We start from the raw sequence: 20,840 nt of genomic DNA on the forward strand, positions 1-20,840 counted from the left end.
GCGAGTCCTAGGGTTAGCAATACCCTTAAGAAACATTAAAGAACAAGAATAATTAAAACAACATTAACTCACTTCTATTAATTATAAAATCATTCAACACATAAGCAAAATAAGAGATTCAATCCAAACTTAAACAATGTATACTTTCATAAACAAGGTTCAAGTATTGAAATGAAATACTGCACACATAAATATTCAATAAATAGCAAGAGATGAAGAAATGAGTAAAGAATTTCTCATTGTGTGCCTCCAAATCTTCAAACCCTAGTGTAGTTTCTTGCTCTAAGCTTGGAAGATGGCCAAAGATGATAATATTTTGCCCCAAACTTCACTTTTATAATTCCCAAATTTCCCAACTAAAAAAAAAAGGACAAAAACAGCCCCCAAAGTTTCAGATTTTCGAAATTGCAAATCTGGCCGTTTTTGCAAATTTAGCCACTTTTCTTGTTTTCTTCAATTTGCCCTCTTTTTGACTTGTTTTCAATTGATTTCTTCTCGATCACTTCTAAATCACATAAAACCTACAAAATGGAAGTAAACGACATTAAATGCACTATTTTCTCAATCAAGCATAGCAAAAATCTAAGATTAAAGAAGAGACAAGTTAGTAAAATACTAACTTATCAAACCCCCAAACTTAAACTATTGCTTGTCCTCAAGCAATTCAAAATATACAATCTCCTTCCAAGAAATCAACTCTATAGTGCACCAACATCACACCAAGTCAAAAAGTCTACTTTAAGCACAAACACATGACTTTGATTAGTACCAACAATTAATCCAAAAAACATATGAATCACCAACTTCTCAAAAACTTTTTTTTTCAAGTGTTCAAATACCAAACTAATCAAACTAGCAATCAAGTCACGACACTAAAGCTTCAAAATTTGCCTCATTATCACAAAACAACTTTCTTTTGTTCATTCCTCTCAATTGAAAAATGGAACAAATTCACAACTTAACTTCTCATGTGCCTTCACACTCAAGAGAGAATCCCACACTTAGAAAATGTAATTCAAAACACAAATGGTACATCGAATAGAAAGAATTAACTCTCTCTCTTTCACAATGATGTTCAAACGCATACAAGTAGTACCATAGGCTTGCCCTTCATGTATTTCTCCACTAATGTAGACACATTTGGTTCAAAATCAATTAGGACTTAAAGGGTTGTAATGTAGGCTTTTGGTTAAGGTAGGACATAATTTGGAAATAGCGTCTCAAAAACCTCCCTAAGCACTACAATTTCAACAATCAAAGCACACTTCCTTTAAAACTTTTCCACCATTTTCTTCATCTTTTCACTTCACCAACTAGTCTTCCCTTTATTCATAACTCTTTATTATTCCTTCCTTTTCCTCTTTTTATTTTTTTATTTTTTTATTCTACTACTATATTTTTTTTCACCTTTTCACCTTTAAAGTAACTCCCACATAACAACTTTTTCCAACCATCACCCCCAAACTTAGGCTTTTAGCCTATGTTTGCACTTTCAACGCACTTAAGGAGGTAGGGTACCAAAAGATGGATCAATGAAGAACGGCGTAAAGCTTGTAACATGGTTGTCAAAGAAAAGGTTAAAGGCTCAAAAGGGGTTGACTAGGGAAAATATGCAAGGGTAGGATATTTAAGGCACAAAAGCGGTTCAAGGAAGGCCTAACATCATTTTTCAAACCAAGTGTAGTCTAGGATTTCGCCTTGAAACTCATTCCGGGCAAGTTCTAGACCACAAATAATGCAAAAGAACTCACAAATAAACCTCATCACACATGACACATGAAAACTCAAGTAGAATATGTATCCAAGAACCAATTGAAACAAATGAACTCAAAAAGTCACTCATAGCCTAAAGAGACTAATTAGTGAAAGCAAGAGCCAAAAATTGAATCTAAAAGTCACAACAAGAAACCTTACTTCAATCATTTTTTTTTTCAAGAATCAAGAATTCATATGCCAAGGTTTAAATAAGTTGGTACCAAGCAAGCCAAAAATTAGCCAAGAGGCAAAAAATCACATCCCAACACCATTTTTACTCCTAAAACTCACTTCCGCACCTAACCTACAAGGCTTATTTCCCTTAAGAAAGTGCCCAACTATCTATCATAGGGACAAGCCGACTCAAAACTACCTAAAAACATCGGGTTCAAAAGACATTAGCATCCTCAGGAAAAGAACCACGGCAAAGAAAGCTAGGGATATTGCTAATACATGACAACACATGGGCATACACAAACAAACAAAAACTAGCCTATCATACTAATATAAACATGTCAGAATCACAATAAAAAATATCAAAACAAAAAGTCAATCTACCAAATCCGTCAAAGTATATCATTTCACACTCACATGAATATCATTCAACATTTAAGCTCCTCCCCCAACTAAAATGTTGCAATGTCCCAATGCAACTATCAATAAGAGCAAAGTAAGAGGGACTCCCTGAAAAAAAAGTGTCAATGAGAGTTTTCCATGTGTTTGCTCTTCCTTGAACCATTTTGGATGAACCAGAGGCCCTTTTAATGTCAACAAGTATCGGCACAACTTCAGTAGCAAATTTCTTGACAAACAGAAACCAATTCGGATTCTTTTAGCTTCCAGCACATGTTCGTCATATTTCATATACAAGCATTCCCCACAAAAATTGTCCTTGAACCATGTTGCATTTGCTGCAATGAGTCAGAAAACTCACACAACAATCAATTTGCATTAGAAAACTCAAGAATACCAAATCTCATGATTCTTTGACCAAGCTCTCAACTAAAGTTTCTCAAAAATTTCAACAAACTTTCACACTCCATCATCTCTACAATTCACTGTAGGCTAAGGTTGAACAACTCAATGACAAAATTATTTCTCTCTTAAAACTACACACACTCTATAACATCATTCAAGTTAAAATTGAGAATTAAAAAAGGATAGCTCAATGTGAACGTTCTATTTTTTTTTGTCAAATATGTTTCCCAGATTTTTATCATTTAAGAAAAATTGGCATTCATCCAGTACAAGTGCTTCAAGTGTTTCCGTTTGATCTTAGTTAAGCAATGAGATGGCTACTCGCAAGCATAGCTAAAATTCGACAATAAAAGACTGCCTATCTCTATTGATGCAAAGTAAAGCTCGAGCAACCGAAACAAAACACTTTAAAATGAAGCTGAACTACCCCACACACACTTCTAAACATCGCCTCATATCGCTCGGTTACTCAGACTTCACCGGCGGATGAAATCACCTCTCAGACAATTCATCGAGCAGGTTGTGTGCAACACTTTCACCAGGCTTTTTGTCACAACAGTGAGATTGAATTACCCTCCCAAAAACATGGGAATTATAGTTCAATCAACATAGTGTCAACCCAATCAAACAACAATACCATAATTTCACAATTTGAGCTCAACCTCCACAACCCAAATTAAAAGAAACGAAAAAGAAGAAAACAAAATATGCTAGCAGAAAGAAAACGAGAAAGAGAGAAGAGAGGGGAGAAAGAATTGCCTGAATTGTGAGAGACTGAATGGGGGAGATGGCCGATATGTGTGCAGATGTGCGCAAAGGGAGTCGAGTATGTGTGCTGGTCTTTTTGTGTTTTTTAGGCAAGGAAGAAATAAACAAAAGGTGCAGGGGTTTGGTTTTTTAACTCACTTTGAGTTGCAAGTATGTTTATGCAGAGGTGAAATATTTTAAAAGCCAAAGTTTTAGTCACTCACCTTAGAAAACTGAGATGTGCCATTTGAAATAAACACCAAGTGTGGTCTGCACTTAGTGGCTATTGAGCCCAAAATTGAAAAATCAAGTGACTAATCCTACAACAGTTTTGTGCTCTTTTTTATTTATTTTTCACTGTGAGCCACTCCAAAACCCCAAATCATGATCAAATCAACTCCAAAAATTATGAAACTTGGTAGATTAATCAAAAATAATTTACTAAGCTATTCTAAAAAAGAAAATTTCAAAAACAACTTAAAATTTTTAAAACGATGGGTTGCCTCCCCACCAAGCGCTTAAGTTAACGTCGCAGCACGACGGTTACCTTTACCACTTTTCCCTCCATTTGGAAGATATGAATTTGCGCCCCAACTTTGAATCAAGATTCCGGTGATGCTCGTGAGGCAGTGGTAGGAAAGCAAAGAGGCCAACTCTCGAGTGTCGCATTTTGCACTTCTTGGCCCGTAAGTGAGGCATGCTATTTTGTCTTCTTGGCATAGCAAACTTCAAAATGAAAACGCTTTCTTCTTCATCTCCAAAATTCTCCATAGGCTCGGTTAGTTCAACTTTCATATCATCAACCAAGCACAACGTTGAAAAATGGTTGGAATGTGGTCCAATGCGCTTCAATTTCAAATTCGTTTCATCTTTGACATCCTCACCCACAAATGAACTAGAGTCCTCAAAAATTATTGTGTGAACGTTTTTATTCAACTCTAGTATCATTTCTTCAATTTCGGCATCTTGCATTATTTTTGGGTTGGTTGGTTGGCAATTCATCATTAGCTCTTGAAAATCAATCTTGACCACTTTTTCATTGGAAACCAACTTAAAACTACTATCCATGATTATTTGATGTTGAGTATTGCATACCTCAACTTTTGCATTCAACTCGGTCTTCAATTCTCGGATAGCAATTTCAAGTAGCTCTACTTCTTGACTTTGCTCAACATGCATTTTTAGATATTCTTCCATCATCCGTGAAAAGCCTTCACGGTGATCCCCATAGACTTCAAGTTGTTGAGCTTGATTCATTAGCCAATCTTGGCTCACAATATCCACTTTGTCAAGTTTTTCTTCATGGTGAGAATCATCCAAAGCTTGTAAAAATCCTAACATGGTGAAATCCATGTTTTGGATAGTTTCATCATCTCCATATTGAACTACTTCCCACCATCTGGCCACAATTTTCCCATATTTTTCATTTCTCCCCATAATGCCACTCAACATTTCCTCAATTTCCTCTTTTTGAGTATTGGAGATTTCTTCTTTATGACTTGGCTCATTTTCTTCAAGTTGAACCACTTCTTCAATTTCATAACTCTCGTTGTGGTCACAAGAATTTTCGGGCTCATCTTGTATATTTGAAATCTCTTCTTCAACTACTTCATGTTGAGGAATAGGCATATCCATGTAAATTGAAAATTTTTCATCCTCAAGTGATTTGTTCATTTCCAAAATGGATTGCCCGACGAGTTCTCGCTCCTCCTCTCTTTCCCGGCCAAAGTATGCTTGGAGTAATTCCATGACACCTTCATATCCGGTACTTAGCCCTTCATTTGCCATACCATTGTTCCTATCAAACTCAAAAGCACAACTAGTATTTTCGTTCGAACAACTTGGGGGAGGGGAAGGAAAATAATTAGGACAATCACTCCAATGTCCATTTTGACCACCACATAAATTACAAATATTCCCATCATAGGATTGAGACAGTACACACATCTCTCCCCCGGGAGCATTTTTACAATCTTACCAAAAGTAAGGTCCTCCACAATATGGACATGGGTCATCAAAATATGGATTGCAACCATCAAACCCATTTTCATTCCAAGATGCCATAGTGACACAAGTAAAAAAATATTATCACAAAAATAACAACTAACACAAAGAAACACGAAAAATCACAAACACATATTCACAAATTTGGATCAAAGCAAGTAAGCTTAAATTTCAAACTAACCCAAATACGCCAAATTGTTCCTCGGCAACGGCGCCATTTTTTGATAACGTCCAAATCCACTCCTCAAAGAGAAAGTGTACACGGTCGTATGCAATATAATTTACCCAACTATGAGTCGGGGTTGATCCCACAGGGAACAATATACTAGGCGATTCAGAAAGTAAGGAACTTTCACTTACTAAGCTAAGACAAACGATAGACAATATTTTGGTTTTTGGAGAAAATTATAACTAATGCGGAACTGTAAACTAACCTAGAAAACAGGTAAAATGATCAATGGCCACAAGAATGGATACAAAGGAAACTACGCTCAAGTAACGATCCAATGTATTTCATGATTTACAAATAATGGTGAGTTTATATTACTTAGCCTCGGATAATGACTCTAAATTAGCTTTTTCCGAAGACTAACTAGACTACCTAATTGAATATCCCTAAAGCAATTAGGAGCATTAAGAACACCCTAATATGGCTACAAGTGGTGTCGCCTATCCCTAGGTCGATTTCCATTAGATGAGGGTTAACGCCCCAAATTCTTGTTAATTATTCTTTCCCAATCTCGAGTTTTCCTCTTCCGAGTTTAAACCGAAATAAATGGGCGAGTCCTAGGGTTAGCAATACCCTTAAGAAACATTAAAGAACAAGAATAATTAAAATAACATTAACTCACTTCTATTAATTATAAAATCATTCAACACATAAGCAAAATAAGAGATTCAATCCAAACTTAAACAATGTATACTTCCATAAACAAGGTTCAAGTATTTAAATGAAATACTACACACATAAATATTTAATAAATAGCAAGAGATGAAGAAATGGGTAAAGAATTTCTCATTGTGTGCCTCCAAATCTTCAAACCCTAGTGTAGTTTCTTGCTCTAAGCTTGGAAGATGGCCAAAGATGATAATATTTTGCCCCAAGCTTCATTTTTATAATTCCCAAATTTCCCAACTGAAAAAAAAGGACAAAAACAGCCCCCAAAGTTTCAGATTTTCGAAATTGCAAATCTGGCCGTTTTTGCAAATTTAGCCACTTTTCTTGTTTTCTTCAATTTGCCCTCTTTTTGACTTGTTTTCAATTGATTTCTTCTCGATCACTTCTAAATCACATAAAACCTACAAAATGGAAGTAAACGACATTAAATGCACTATTTTATCAATCAAGCATAGCAAAAATATAAGATTAAAGAAGAGATAAGTTAGTAAAATACTAACTTATCAGGTACACATGGTACCAATATGTTGTTCTCTACTTCTTGCCACCTTTAAACGGATGGTCAAACAAAAGTAGTGAATAGGACTCTAGGGAGCATGCTTAGGTTTATGATTAGAGGAAAACCCACTTCTTGGGAGGACCATTTGCCTTTGATTAAGTTTGCTTATAATCGGTCTCTCCATTCCTCTATTGGCCTGACCCCATTTGAAGTGTGTTATGGTTTTAATTCTTTTATTCTGTTAACCTTAACCCTTTGTCTAGTGATGTTGTTGTGAGTTTAGATGCAAAGCAAAGGGCAGCCGAAATGGTGAAAATTCATGCCAAGGTAAAGGAGAGCATTGACAAGATCAATACCAAAATGGCCAAAAGACAAAACCATGGGAGAGAGAAAGTGGACTTCCTATCCAATGATTGGGTATGGATTCACTTCCGGAAAGAGAGATTTCCCCAACTGAGAAAAGGGAGGTTGAGCCCAAGAGGAGATGGTCCATTCAAAGTCCTTGAGAAGAATGCCTACAAGATCGACTTACCAAGTGAGTATAATGTCCTTAATGTTTTCAATGTAAGTGATCTATCTTCTTGTGTTGAAAGTGAGCCTTTAGATTCGAGGACAAAAATTCTCCAAGAAGGGGATGAGGATATGAACCCACTTGGCACAACTCCTTCAAGGCCATTCACCCATAGCCAAGCAAAGGAGCTTCAAGCCATGTTCATGGGGAGAGTTGTATTGGAAGAACTTGAAGAAAAGATCTCAAAGGTTTACAACATATGGGAGGTGGCTTGGTAAGAGAATGAGGAGGCTACTACTCAAAGTTAGTAGGAGCACAAAAGGATTAAAAATGCACTTGTGGCAATAGGTTGCAATTCATGGCTAAGTATCCAATTCAAGGCTAGGGTTGCAATTTGGGCTATAATTGTAAGGCAATTGGACATTTGGAAGATGAAGGTCCCATGTCGTTTAATTTTGTAAAGTGCCAATTTATGGCCTTTGTTGTAACAGAGTTAGTATAAATAGTTTCCTTTGTCATGACCCAACCGGAGGGCCATGACTGGACACCGGGATCTAACCTACTGTGTACTATAGAACATACGTGCATCACATAATCGTACCTGAGTGGGCCTTGATGCTAACTAATAAATATCATCTACTGGAAGGGACACAGGTCCAAAAGATATATACACACATACGTCATCAAGCTGAACCCAAACTATACAAGCCGACAAGGCTGTCAAGATAATGATACAACAAAATATGGATCGAGAAGGTCATAAAACATCTAACTGTGCATATCTGTCTACGAGCCTCTACTGGAGTGCATAACATAATATGGATGGGACAGGACCCTGCCATACCCATGTGTACACAAAAGAATCATACCAAGCTAAACTGTAACTCTGGAACAAGTGGAGTGCTCCAATACAAGCGTTGAGAAGGCAGCCTAAGAGTCTGAACCGTCTCCCTGTCTACCTGCGAGCATGAACGCAGCGTCCATAAACAAAAGGACGTCAGTACGAATAATGTACCGAGTATGTAAGGCATGAAGAACAACATAATAAAGATATGAAAGTAACATGAGATAAAGAGAAATAACCTGTACATCTGAATGCCTCAGAAGGCGGATGACATGCATGCTTTTTTTTTATTTATTTATTTTTCATACATATACATAAGTCATTTCATCATACTGTACACGGCCATAATAAGGCTCAGTGTCATCATGCCCGGCCGCGATAGGCTTGGTGTTACCGTACCCAATTGCAGTGGTGTGCACAATAGGTGGTCATCATACCCGGCCGACTATAGCGTGGCTCGATGTCATAAAATAGCTATATATATATATATATATATATATATATATATATATAATGCATGCATGAGAGCTCAAAGAAACGTTACAACTCTATCGGAGTGACGTAAGGTCAGTATACCTCCGATTACCATTATGGAGCTAACATCATCGACATATCTCAGCTTGAAGGAACAATAACCATAAGATGAGATCAACAACCATAAACAACACCAATAATCATGAGACATGATCAATAATCATGAGATAAGATCAATAACATCATAAGAAGATCAATAACATAAGCTCCTACTATTTCTAAAAGTGGAGTTATTATGAATATCATTCATCTATGTTCATATTGATATGATCATGCCAAAGGAAAGAAAGGTACAGCCTTAACATACCTCAAGTCTTCCAAGTAATCCAACAATAAACATATCACCACTAGAGCGCCACTCCTACAACCAAAAATATATATACGACTTAGATGGCACTTGTATATCAGTGCTAACTCGATTCCAAAGTGAAATAGATAGCCCTTTTCCCCTATTGCTTAATCATTACCACAAAATCCACAACCAACAATTTACATAACAATTCCATATGATCTCTTTTAACCTCATATTCACCATATTTAATGATATACCATTGAGCAGCCCCATATACACTTGTATAAAACTAACAAAATTATGCTCAAAATACGCTAACAATCATAGCTGAAGTTAATTTATAACTCAAAATATCATCAAGTTCATGTTTGAACCTTTCCTCCAATTTCTTTCCCTCAAATCTTAGCATAATTACCACATAAATTCATAAACATTAAAATAAGATGAAATCTTACCTCAAGCACTCAAGAACACTTCAATTCCAAGATCACTTCACCTTGAAATACCCTCTAAAGCTTCCACAAGAAGAAGAGACAAGTTTCAACCACACTTTGAAACCCTAAGTACTTTGATCCTCACTTTGATCTTTGATTTATGCTTGGAGAAGTGTTTGAATATGTTGGGAGAGGTTTGTGGAGCTTTCTTGAACTTGGCGTTATGTTAAAAATGACTTAAAATGAAGAGGGGTGGTGATATATAAAATCAAAAAAATTCCACCGCCATTAAAAATATGGCTCGTATTCTTGGTCGTATAACACTAAACGGCCAACTTTCAGGCCATATAAAATTATATGGTCTGTATAATGGGCCGTATTCCTCCACCTTAAAAACTGTCTTCTTTGGAAATTTTTAAAATCCTTAAATACGGTCCATATCTCAAAATACGGACCATATCTCATATTATACGGTCCATATTTTATATTTCCCAAAAGTAACTTTTGATGAACCTTTCCACTTCGATTCACTTACTCTCTAATCCTTCTGCAACTTACCAAAGATGAACTTAAACCCTTATAAGCATAAGTTAAGCATGTCCAACCTCGTATGACCTTGAAAACAAATCACGGTGTCCAAGACTAATGTACAACGAATCTAAATGTATAAAACTACAAGGTGTAAGATTCCCCCCCCCCCCCCTTCTCCCCCTCAGAAACATTCGTCCTCGAATGTTAAAATCTTAAGAATCCTATAGCAATTTCGGCAGAGTCTCCTCTGTAGCTGTACCACTACCAACCTGCCACACAGTAATCCAAACCATAAAAAGCCACACGGGGCCACAAAAATCAATAACAGCAATAGGCCCTCATGACCAATAAGAGTAACAGGTAAATAATACATACCTGAAGACGCTTGTGCCGTAGTCTGCATCTGCTCTGGAGTCAGAAGTAAATGAGGATATCTAGACTTCATATCGTTCTTAGCTTCCCAAGTCATCTCCTCAACATTCTTGTTTCTCCATAGTACCTTCACGGATGCCACATCCTTGGTTCTCAACCTACGAACCTGTCGATCCAAGATAGCAATAGGTGCTTCCTCATATGATAGTTGCTCGGTAATCTGAACGTCATCAACAGGTACCACTCTAGAAGAATCTCTGATACACTTACGAAGCACAGGCACATGGAAAACCAGATATACGAACTCCAATTCTGAAGGGAGATCTAACTTATAGGCCACCTGGCCCACTCTTCGTATGATCCTGTAAGGTCCAAAGTATCTAGAGCTAAGCTTGCCTTTCTTGCCGAACCTCATAACATCCTTCATTGGTAATACCTTTAGGAACACCCAATCGCCCATCTGAAACTCCAAATCTCGTCGTCGATTTGTATAAGACTTCTGGCGACTCTGAGCAGCCAATAGCCTTTCTTGAATAAGCTTGACTTATCAACTGCTTGCTGGATGAACTCTGGTCCTATTAGCTTAGATTCTCCAACCTCGAACTATCCGATAGGTGATCTACATTTCCTTCCATATAAGGCTGCATACGAGGACATCTGAATACTAGAATGGTAACTATTATTTTATGCAAACTCAATAAGTGGTAAATGATCATCCCAACTACCTCCAAAGTCTCTCATACGTGCCCGTAACATATCTTCCAATGTCAGAATCGTTTGTTCAGCTTGCCCATCTGTCTGGGGAGGAATGCTGCGCCAAGAGTACTCACTTGCGTCCCCAATCCTTTCTTAAAAGATATCCAGAAGTAGGCTGTGAGCACCTCTGTCTGAAATAATAGATACTGGAATGCCATGAAGTCACTGTAACACCTCGTACCTTCGGGCTAAGATTTGACTCGTAAGATGATGATATAATGGAACCAAGATGGGAGGTGTAGAAAGTGTTTTGAAAACTAATAAATTTTGTTACATCCCATATCTTAGAACAAAGGTTAGACTTGTATCGTTGGAGTTTAGCGAAGAATTTGAAAGTTTGTGCGTTTTGCGAAAATAGTTAATAGGCCTACTTTGGGCACCTGTAACCCCTTTATTCGTTGAGAATTTGAGAAAACGTAAAACATAAAAGTTGTAGCCCTTTGAAATATATTTCCAACGGTATCTTGTGGAGCCCAAACGGAGCTCTTTGCTAAGAGTTATGCCTGTTTTACTAATGCTGGTTAGAGCAGAATTTTACGATTTTGGGTTACGTTTTGAGCCTTTTCCTACTCGAATTGGGACTCCTTATTTTATTATTTTATAAAGTAAAAATGTCCCTAACACTATTATAAACCTAAAGAGACTATTTATTCTCTCTCTACCTCCGTCCCTAAAGAACCTAAGCACGCCAATCTTTCAAGAACCGCAAGAAACTCATTCTTGCAATCAAGAAAAATTAAGAAACCGTCAAGAGCTTGGTTTGACAATCTAGTTTCCTAAAGTTTCATCCAAGGTAAATATTTCAATCAAGAACCTTTGTATTCTACAAAATTACATCGTTTCTAATCATTTGAATAAATTCATCCACCCCGGCACTCTATAAAATCAAGAGTTGTAAAGAGTTAGAGAAAACCCTAGTATTTTTCTGTTGACTTTCACTTCGACCATCCATATTCAATTGGTGTTTGCCGGTAATCTAACTAATGGATTGATCCTAAATTTTAACTACGTGGTCACAACATATAGTTATGAAATATGAACGGTGGAGATCGGATTTGAAGGTCCGGAGAAGTGTGGTTTGATCTATGAACAGTAGCTACGAAAAATGGTGAAAACTCTTCTTAAAGTTTCAAATTCAATGCTTTTGAAAAATGTTCTTCAAGATTCAGACTTCTCTACAGTTTTTGGAGCGATCGAGGTATGTAGGATTTCTATCCATGTGTGGGAACATCTTTGTTCTTCCCCACGCCACATTGTTCCATGAAAGTATGAGATTATATGAAAACTAGGGTTCTAGAAATGTTCATGATAACCCTAAGTATATGTACCATGATATACCATGTTTGTATAAATAATTCATTATTGTGTTCTTGATATTCCATTATGGTTAATGAGACTCTTTCCGTAATCCATGAAAAACCCATCCTTTGCATTCCATAGGTTCTTACATGCAAGTTTTTAAATAAAAAATGTTTATTTCTTGAATATTCTACATGTCTACAAGTTTTCATGATTTTACATTATATAATTATTTTCATGCCATGATACACGATGTATTCATGCTAAATACAATTCATGCTTTCATGAAATTCACGGGCTTATTAGTCAACTATATCATGCTTATATTTTTGGGTGTTGCACTAATTACCGAGAAGGTCTCAAGCAGTCTGAAACTACGTAGCCACCGTAGGATAAGGATCGTTCCGCCATGTTTGGGACGATTCCTTACTATTGATTGGATCTTTTCATGTTATATTTTTTTCTTATACCCTAGAAAGGTATGAGAGGCTTTCCTGGTAGGGCGCATATACCAGATTTCATGTTGTCGGTTATATTTATGCTCTCCCTACTTAAAATGTTTTTACTCATGTATATATATATATATATATATATATATATATATATATATACGTATTCATGCTTATGACTAGGTTTCAGTTTCAGTTTCGCTTCTTATTATGTTATTTCATTCAGTTGCTTTACATACCTGTACATTCAATGTGCTGACGTCCCTTTTCTATTGTCCGGGGGCCTGCATTTCACGATGCAGGTACGAACTTACTGGACGACAGATCTACTCTATAGGATCATCGACGTATCAACTTTTGGTGAGCCCCATCTTCTTATGGGTTTTGTCATTATTTACTTTTATGATAGTTATGCATTTAAGGTATGCTGGGGGCCTTGTCCTAGCAAGTATGTTTAGCAGTTCAGACTTATGTTAAAGGTTTCATAGACTAGACAGTTATGGTATGTCAGATGTTTAGAGTCGTATAGCCATCTTTCGCTCAATATCTATGACAATCCATATTCAATTTTTAAACAAGTATTTTATTTGATATTTTGAAATCTCATATTTATTAAGGCGCATCATGGTTATGTCGTATTCCGCTCATGTTATGCCTCATGATGATTCAGCAAGTCATGTGGTTCGCTCGGTCACATGCAGTAAGGTACCGAGTGCCGTATTACGTCCAGGCCATGGTTTGAGACAAATCTTGGTCTCAGAGCACTAGGTTCAAATGTCTTAGGGAGTATACGAAACTGTGTCCAGTGGGGTCACTTTTATATATGTGTGCGCCACACATATAAATAGTTGATCAGCAAGATATTTAGGATTGTCTCACTTTTTTCAACTCTAGAACGTGCAATAGACCTATGTTCTAAGAAATCACTCTAACTCGTGTGCTGTTTCCCATTCTACCGAATATGCCTCATCTAAATGGATGAGGAAGATGTAAAGCTAATCCTTATCGATGTGTTGCTTTCAGATGGAGTCATCAATAATTATTCTAACTCGTGCCATGAAGCTTCGAGCAATAAATAACATCCTCTTTCTATCGAATTCCGAAACGTATCAAATGTGTAAGCGGTGAGAAGAAAAATTGGAGACCTAAGACTTTCCAAATGGTGCATGGTGTGTTTATCAGGTGATAGTACCATTTTAAAGACAAATTTCGGTATGATAGTACACGTAGGTTATATACCTTACAGAATAAGTTTATTTGGATTCTTTAACCATGGAGCTATAGTATAAGAATGATAGTTCATATTTAAGACCCTATAAGGTAACATGTAATGAAGTTAACCGCAGCAGGCGTAAACTGTCCACGGTAGTTTTGAGCAAGAAATAATCTAAGAGAAAACCACCTGTAATCTAGAATGTCTCTATTTTTTTTCAAGGACATATCTATATATATATATATATATATATATATATATATATATATTGCCATATGACCTATGCACGTGACTAAGAAGAGATTGAGTTCGGTAAGAAAATCGTAAGCAGACGATATTGAATTTCTGGGGATAGTTTTAAATTACTTAAGTTTATTTAGATCAGACTTAGAGAGTATGACGTTAGTAAGTTACTACAAGGAGTAGTTAGTACTATAACATGATAAGATGTGACAGTTCCCTCTAAGATTAGGTGATTAAGTTTTTACTGCCTGATATGCATAGTATGATATGATTTTAAAATGTATAGAAAGTTCGAGGTTAAGTATTTCAATCTAACATTTAAGACTGGCGAGATTTTCACTAAGTGTGATCCATGTCATAGAAGAGATAGTGTAACACCAGAGAATAGGGTCAAATGATGAGGGAAGTTAGAAATAATCTACGTTTCACTTTATTGTTCGGGACAGAATCAGAGAACATGATGCTAGCAAGTGTTTAAAAGGGAATGGTAAGTAATTCAGAGTAGAGTATTTTAATCTTTCCTTCAAAGACGTAGAGTGTGACAGGGTAAATGACTGAAAGAGGGTAGTGTTTGACTAGAAGATGTGATCAGATAATATCGAGTTTCTTGGCATAGTTCTAACTTGTTTATGTGGTTTAGGCCGAATTAGAGGGCAGGGTGTAAGTTTCCATAAGAATATTATTATGATGGGCAATAGATGAGGTAGTTAAGGAGATAATGAGACAAGTTTAGTGGAGATAGTCTTAGAGGCAGGATGAAATTTAGAGAAAACCAGCGGAACGATTAGATGACCACTTATTGGTAACATAAGAGATCCACATACTTTAAACGTCATCTTTTGAACTAAGGGGGAGATCGTACGATAAGGTGCTGCTATAGATTACGTGTTTCGTAAGTTGATAAATGTTAAGGAGATTATGTCTTAGGTCCTTGACAAACGAAGTGTTCATGTAAATGACATGTTGCTTATGTCCCTATTCCCCCATGTCATGCTATTCGCGTAATTACGTTTCATGTCATATTAATCACGTTTCCATGTACGCATGCTCCAAGTTACGTCCTTCATGTTCAATGTACCCATGTCCTATCTATACTCTAAAATGAATTATTTCACATAATTTGTACCTACGAATTCCTTTCCTCTGTGATCCTTTATAATCCGCTCACGATAAGGGGATTGATGAACAAAAAGTAAGATAATCTAAGGTATTCACATCTAAGTTTCAGAGGGAACAAGAGTTCCTTTCCTGCACCCTATGGTGATTATTTTTTGGAGTACTTTACTCAGATTTGACGCACTCATGATATGCAATGCTCGAGTTTCACACTATAAGTTGGGATCCTATTTCTATTCTATGACTTATGTCGGACTCATTTGCACTAAATTGCGATTTCATTCAAGGCCTAAGTCATACGCTTATCTCATATGTCTACCGTGGTGACATACAAACGTCTATGATCAAGTCTCTAAGTGTTCAGATCCTACCCGTGCTCAGTATTCAACCCTCATGTTGTAACAATCATGTTTTCGACATTCAGATTCCATGTTATGATATTCATGTTTACACGTATTGGCATCTCATGACAGTTTAGCACTCATGTATTCATGCCAACCTGTCTTCATGTATTTATGTCCTACGTCATGGTCCTCACACCCAGGTAATCATGTTATGTTCGTGCCTATTTTCCAATACTCATGTCATTCGTGCCTACGAATTCTCTTCCAAACCCCATGTATAGTAATCATGTAATCATTAAGCCAATACTCATGTGTTCATGCTAGCTCAGTATCCATGTTAGTCACGTCTATATTTCAGTTACCACGTTATGTCACGTCATGCGTATCAAGATGCGATGTGAGGCTTGTGTTAATACTCTGGTTAGCTAGCAAGTGTTTGAGATACGTTGTGATAGTTCGATTTACAGTGGAATTTTTTGCTCAAATTTTTTGTAATGTTCCAGAGTCGGTAGTGATCCATAACCACTACTCGTCAATTAAGGACAAGTGTCTCACAATTCCCGTTTATGTATGCATTATTCAGCTTCATGTTCCTATGTACATGTTTCTATGTAATCACGTATTCAGTTCTCATGATCCATGACCATGTTCCCACGTAATCATGTCGAGCTCTTATGTTTCATGTCATGTTTCATCACGTTCAAGTATTCATGCCATGTCCATCCTAAATTCCAACCATGACCCATCATTCGAGGACGAATGATGCCAAATGGGAGATATTGTAACACCTCATACCTTCGGGCTAAGGTTTGACTCGTAAGATGATGATATAATGGAACCAAGATGGGAGGTGTAGAAAGTGTTTTGAAAACTAATCAAGTTTGTTACATCCCATATCTTAGAACAAGGATTATACTTGCATCGTTGGAGTTTAGCGGAGAATTTGAAAGTTTGTGCGTTTTGCGAAAATGGTCGATAGGCCTACTTCGGGCACCCATAACCCCTTTATTCGTTGAGAATTTGAGAAAACTTAAAAAAGGACAGTTGTAGATCGTTGAAATATCTTTCCAACGGTATCTTATGAATCCCAAACAAAGCTCTTTTATAAGATTTATGTCTGTTTTACTAACGCTAGTCAGAGCAGAATTTTCAGATTTTGAGTTACGTTTTTAGCTTTTTCCTACTCGAATTAGGACTCCTTATTTTATTATTTTATGAAGTAAAAACCTCCCTAACATTATTCTAAATCCGAAGAGACTATTTATTCTCTCTCTACCTCCATCCCTAAAGAACCTATGCATGCCAAACTTTCAAGAACCGCAAGAAACTCATTCTTGCAATCAAGAAATATTAAGAAACCGTCAAGAGTTTGGTTTGACAATCTAGTTTCCTAAAGTTTCACCCAAGGTAAATCTTTCAATCAAGAACCTTTGTATTCTACAAAATTACATCGTTTCTAAACACTTGAATAAATTCATCCACCCCGGCACTCTATAAAATCAAGAGTTGCAAAGAGTTAGAGAAAGCCCTATTATTTTTCTGTTGACTTTCACTCCGACTAGTCATATTCAATTGGTGTTTCCGTGTAATCTAACTAATGGATTGATCCTATATTTTAACTGAGTGGTCACAACATATAGTTCTGAAATATGAACGGTGGAGATCGGATTTGGAGGTCCGGAGAAGTGTGGTTTGATCTATGAACAGTAGCTACGAAAAATGGTGAAAACTCTTCTTAAAGTTTCAAATTCAAAGCTTTTGGAATTCTTCATCAAGATTCAGACTTCTCTCAAGTTTTTGGAGTGACTGAGTTATGTAGGATTTCTATCCACGTGTGGGAACATCTTTGTTCTTCCCCACACCACATTGTTCCATAAAAGTATGAGATTATACGAATACTAGGGTTCTAGATATGTTCATGATAACCCTAAGTATATGTACCATGATATACCATGTTTGTACAAATAACTCATTATTGTGTTCTTGATATTCCATTATGGTTATTGAGAATCTTTCCGTAATCCATGAAAAACCCATCATTTGCATTCCATGGGTTCTTACATGCAAGTTTTCAAATAAAAAATGTTTTTTTCATGAATATTCTACATGTCTACAAGTTTTCACGCTTTTACATTATATAATTATTTTCATGCCATGATACACGATATATTCATGCTAAATACAAGTCATGCTTTCATGAAATTCACGGGCTTATTAGCCAACTATATCATGTTCATGTTTTTGGGAGTTGCACTGATTACCGAGAAGGCTTCAAGCAGCTTAAAACTACGTAGCCACCGTAGAATACGGATCGCTCCGCCCATGTTTAGGACGATTCCTTAATATTGATTGGATCCTTTTATGTTATATTTCATTTTATACCCTGACAAGGTATGAGAGGCTTTCCTGGTAGGGCGCATGTACCAGATTTCATGTTGTCGGTTATATTTATGCTCTCCCTACTTAAAATGTTTTTACTCATGTTATATATATATATATATATATATATATATATGTGTGTGTGTGTGTGTGTGTGTGTGTGTGTGTGTGTGTGTGTATGTGTGTGTGTGTGTGTGTGTGTGTATTCATGCTCATGACTAGGTTTCAATTTCAGTTTCACTTATTATCATGTTATTTCATGTTCTATGTTATTTCATTCAGTTGCTTTACATACCAGTATATTCAATGTGCTGACGTCCCCTTTCTATTGCCCGAGGCCTGCATTTCATGATGCAGGTAAGGACTTACAGGACGACAGATCTACTCTATAGGATCATCGACGTATCAGCTTTTGGTGAGCCCCATCTTCTTCGGGGTTTTGTCATTATTTACTTTTATGATAGTTATGCATTTAAGGTATGCTGGGGCCCTTGTCCCAGTAAGTGTGTTTAGAAGTTCAGACTCATGTTAGAGGTTTCATAGACTAGACAGTTATGTTATGTTAGATGTTCAGAGTCGTATAGCCATCTTTGGCTCATTATCTATGACAATCCATATTCATATTTTTAAACAAGTTTTTTATTTGATATTTTTACTTCTCATGTTTATTAAGGCTCATCATGTTTATGTCGTATTCCACTATGTTATGCCTCATGATTATTCAGCAAGCCATGTAGTTCTCTCGGTCACATGCAGTAAGGCACCGAGTACCGTGTTACGTCCAGGCCATGGTTTGAGGTGTGACAGTCACACTATCTCGTGAATATATAGCTTTGCATAATCCTCAGGAGAGTAAGTAGTTTTGATAGATAGAAAATGTGTTGAATTTGTAAACCTATCAACAATCACTACAAGAAAAAAGGCCATTAGGGACTGGAAAAATGGTCCCTAAAAGTCTAATTCTGGTCCCTAAAAGTAAATAGCGACGGAAAATTTTGGTCGCCACTAGTCGTAATAGGCTCCGACGCTAAAAGTCTATAGCGATGAGGTTTAACAACTGGTCCTTAAATAGTGTTTGCGACCTGAAAAATTTTGGTCCCCAGATCACTTACAAGGACCGTATTTTCGGTCCCTAGACACATAGATCAGTTGGCGCCTAAAATATTTAGGGACAAACTCACTGGTCCTTAAAAGTCTTTTGCGACCAAGACTATGATCTTCAAATGGAAGCAATTGCTGGTCCCTGAAGTTCTGTATACAATTTTCATGAAAGAACTATCACTAAAGATGATTTATGACCTGAATTTCTAATATATATAAAGTTAAATAAAAAATCAAGTGCATATAATCAAAGTCATCACTAGTATTAATTAAAAATCGGAATTAGCAATGCCATTGTACACAAAAATACATAAGTCATACTATATTTACACTACTCATTAGCGTACAAAGGCTAACATCCCTAGTAATAATAGTATAACGATTTGTCTAATAGTTTGAAAAAAGATAACCAATTTGTCAACTTGTTCAAAATCTTCAGAATTGCATCTTGACTTGTAAGTTGAAGCCTCCAAAATTCTATAAAATTTACTGCGCAAAAAAGAATTTGTTTAGAAAAATAAATATTTGAACAACCGAATCACACAAAATTTCAGTTCATAAGAAACAAGAGAAGGCATTCTAGATTTTCAATTCCTAATTACTCTGCCATCTACATAGATCAAAATATGCTGGTATAGTGCAAGTGCATTAAACAACTAAATTGGCCCAAACTTGGGTTATTATATAATGCATACACTTCCATATGCAAAATGTTTGTTATGGCATCATGGTGATTAAGAAAGAGTATTGGTGCAAGCAGGTATATTGAACAAGTTGGAATGACAATGTGCAAGTTGGAATGACAATGACCGATCTGGTATGTATGGAACATTTCTCTGTTTAGAGGCTAAGAGGGGGGTATCCACAAGCTCCATGGAAGAGAATAGTATGCAATAATATAGGCCCACGAAAATAGATTTGTAGCCTATTTATGGCAGCCCATGGAAGGCTATACACAAGAGTTAGGCAAGAAAGGTGGGGAATTAATGCATATGATATATGTCCCTTGTGCAATCAGTCCACTGAAATTACATCACCCTTGTTCTTTCTGTCACGACCCAACTAGGGGCAGCGACGGGTACCCGGGGCTAACCACCGAGCACCGCTCGTACTATTACTTCTTGGACATTCAACAATCATTTATCGATTTTATGCTCATTTTACAAGGAAATTGCTTTTCATTACAAAACATAATGCTTTTATACAATAACATATATCAATATATTTACACATTATCCATGTCGTGAAACCACATAACCCACATTGAGTATCTACGAGCCTATATTGGATTACACATACAACTGTACGCAAAAGATTCATCATGAGTACCTCCGGAACAAGGGAGTGCATTCAGTAGGCTAACAACTTCTAAGAGTCCGGAGCAAGGTCTCCTCCTTGTCTACCTGTGGGCATGAACACAGCGTCCAAAGAAAACGAACGTCAGTAAGAACATTGTACTGAGTATGTAAGGCAGGAATGAAATGAACAATGTCATAGAAGCATCATGAATCATAAGAAAAGATATAACCTGTTTGAGTATT

The 20,840-nt window shown here is 36.6% G+C and overlaps 1 long non-coding RNA gene across 1 annotated transcript; it reads right to left on the reverse strand.

The window, feature by feature from the left end:
- Window positions 1-52: 52 nt before the first annotated feature.
- On the reverse strand, window positions 53-3,971 carry LOC132614100 (uncharacterized). The gene is made up of 2 exons (XR_009572185.1): window positions 3,705-3,971; window positions 53-2,666 (listed from the first exon to the last, which is right to left on the reverse strand). It is a non-coding gene; the product is annotated as an uncharacterized LOC132614100 (long non-coding RNA).
- Window positions 3,972-20,840: the final 16,869 nt, after the last annotated feature.

Source organism: Lycium barbarum, chromosome 10, assembly GCF_019175385.1.
Source record: "Lycium barbarum isolate Lr01 chromosome 10, ASM1917538v2, whole genome shotgun sequence".
Classification (NCBI taxonomy): domain Eukaryota; kingdom Viridiplantae; phylum Streptophyta; class Magnoliopsida; order Solanales; family Solanaceae; genus Lycium; species Lycium barbarum.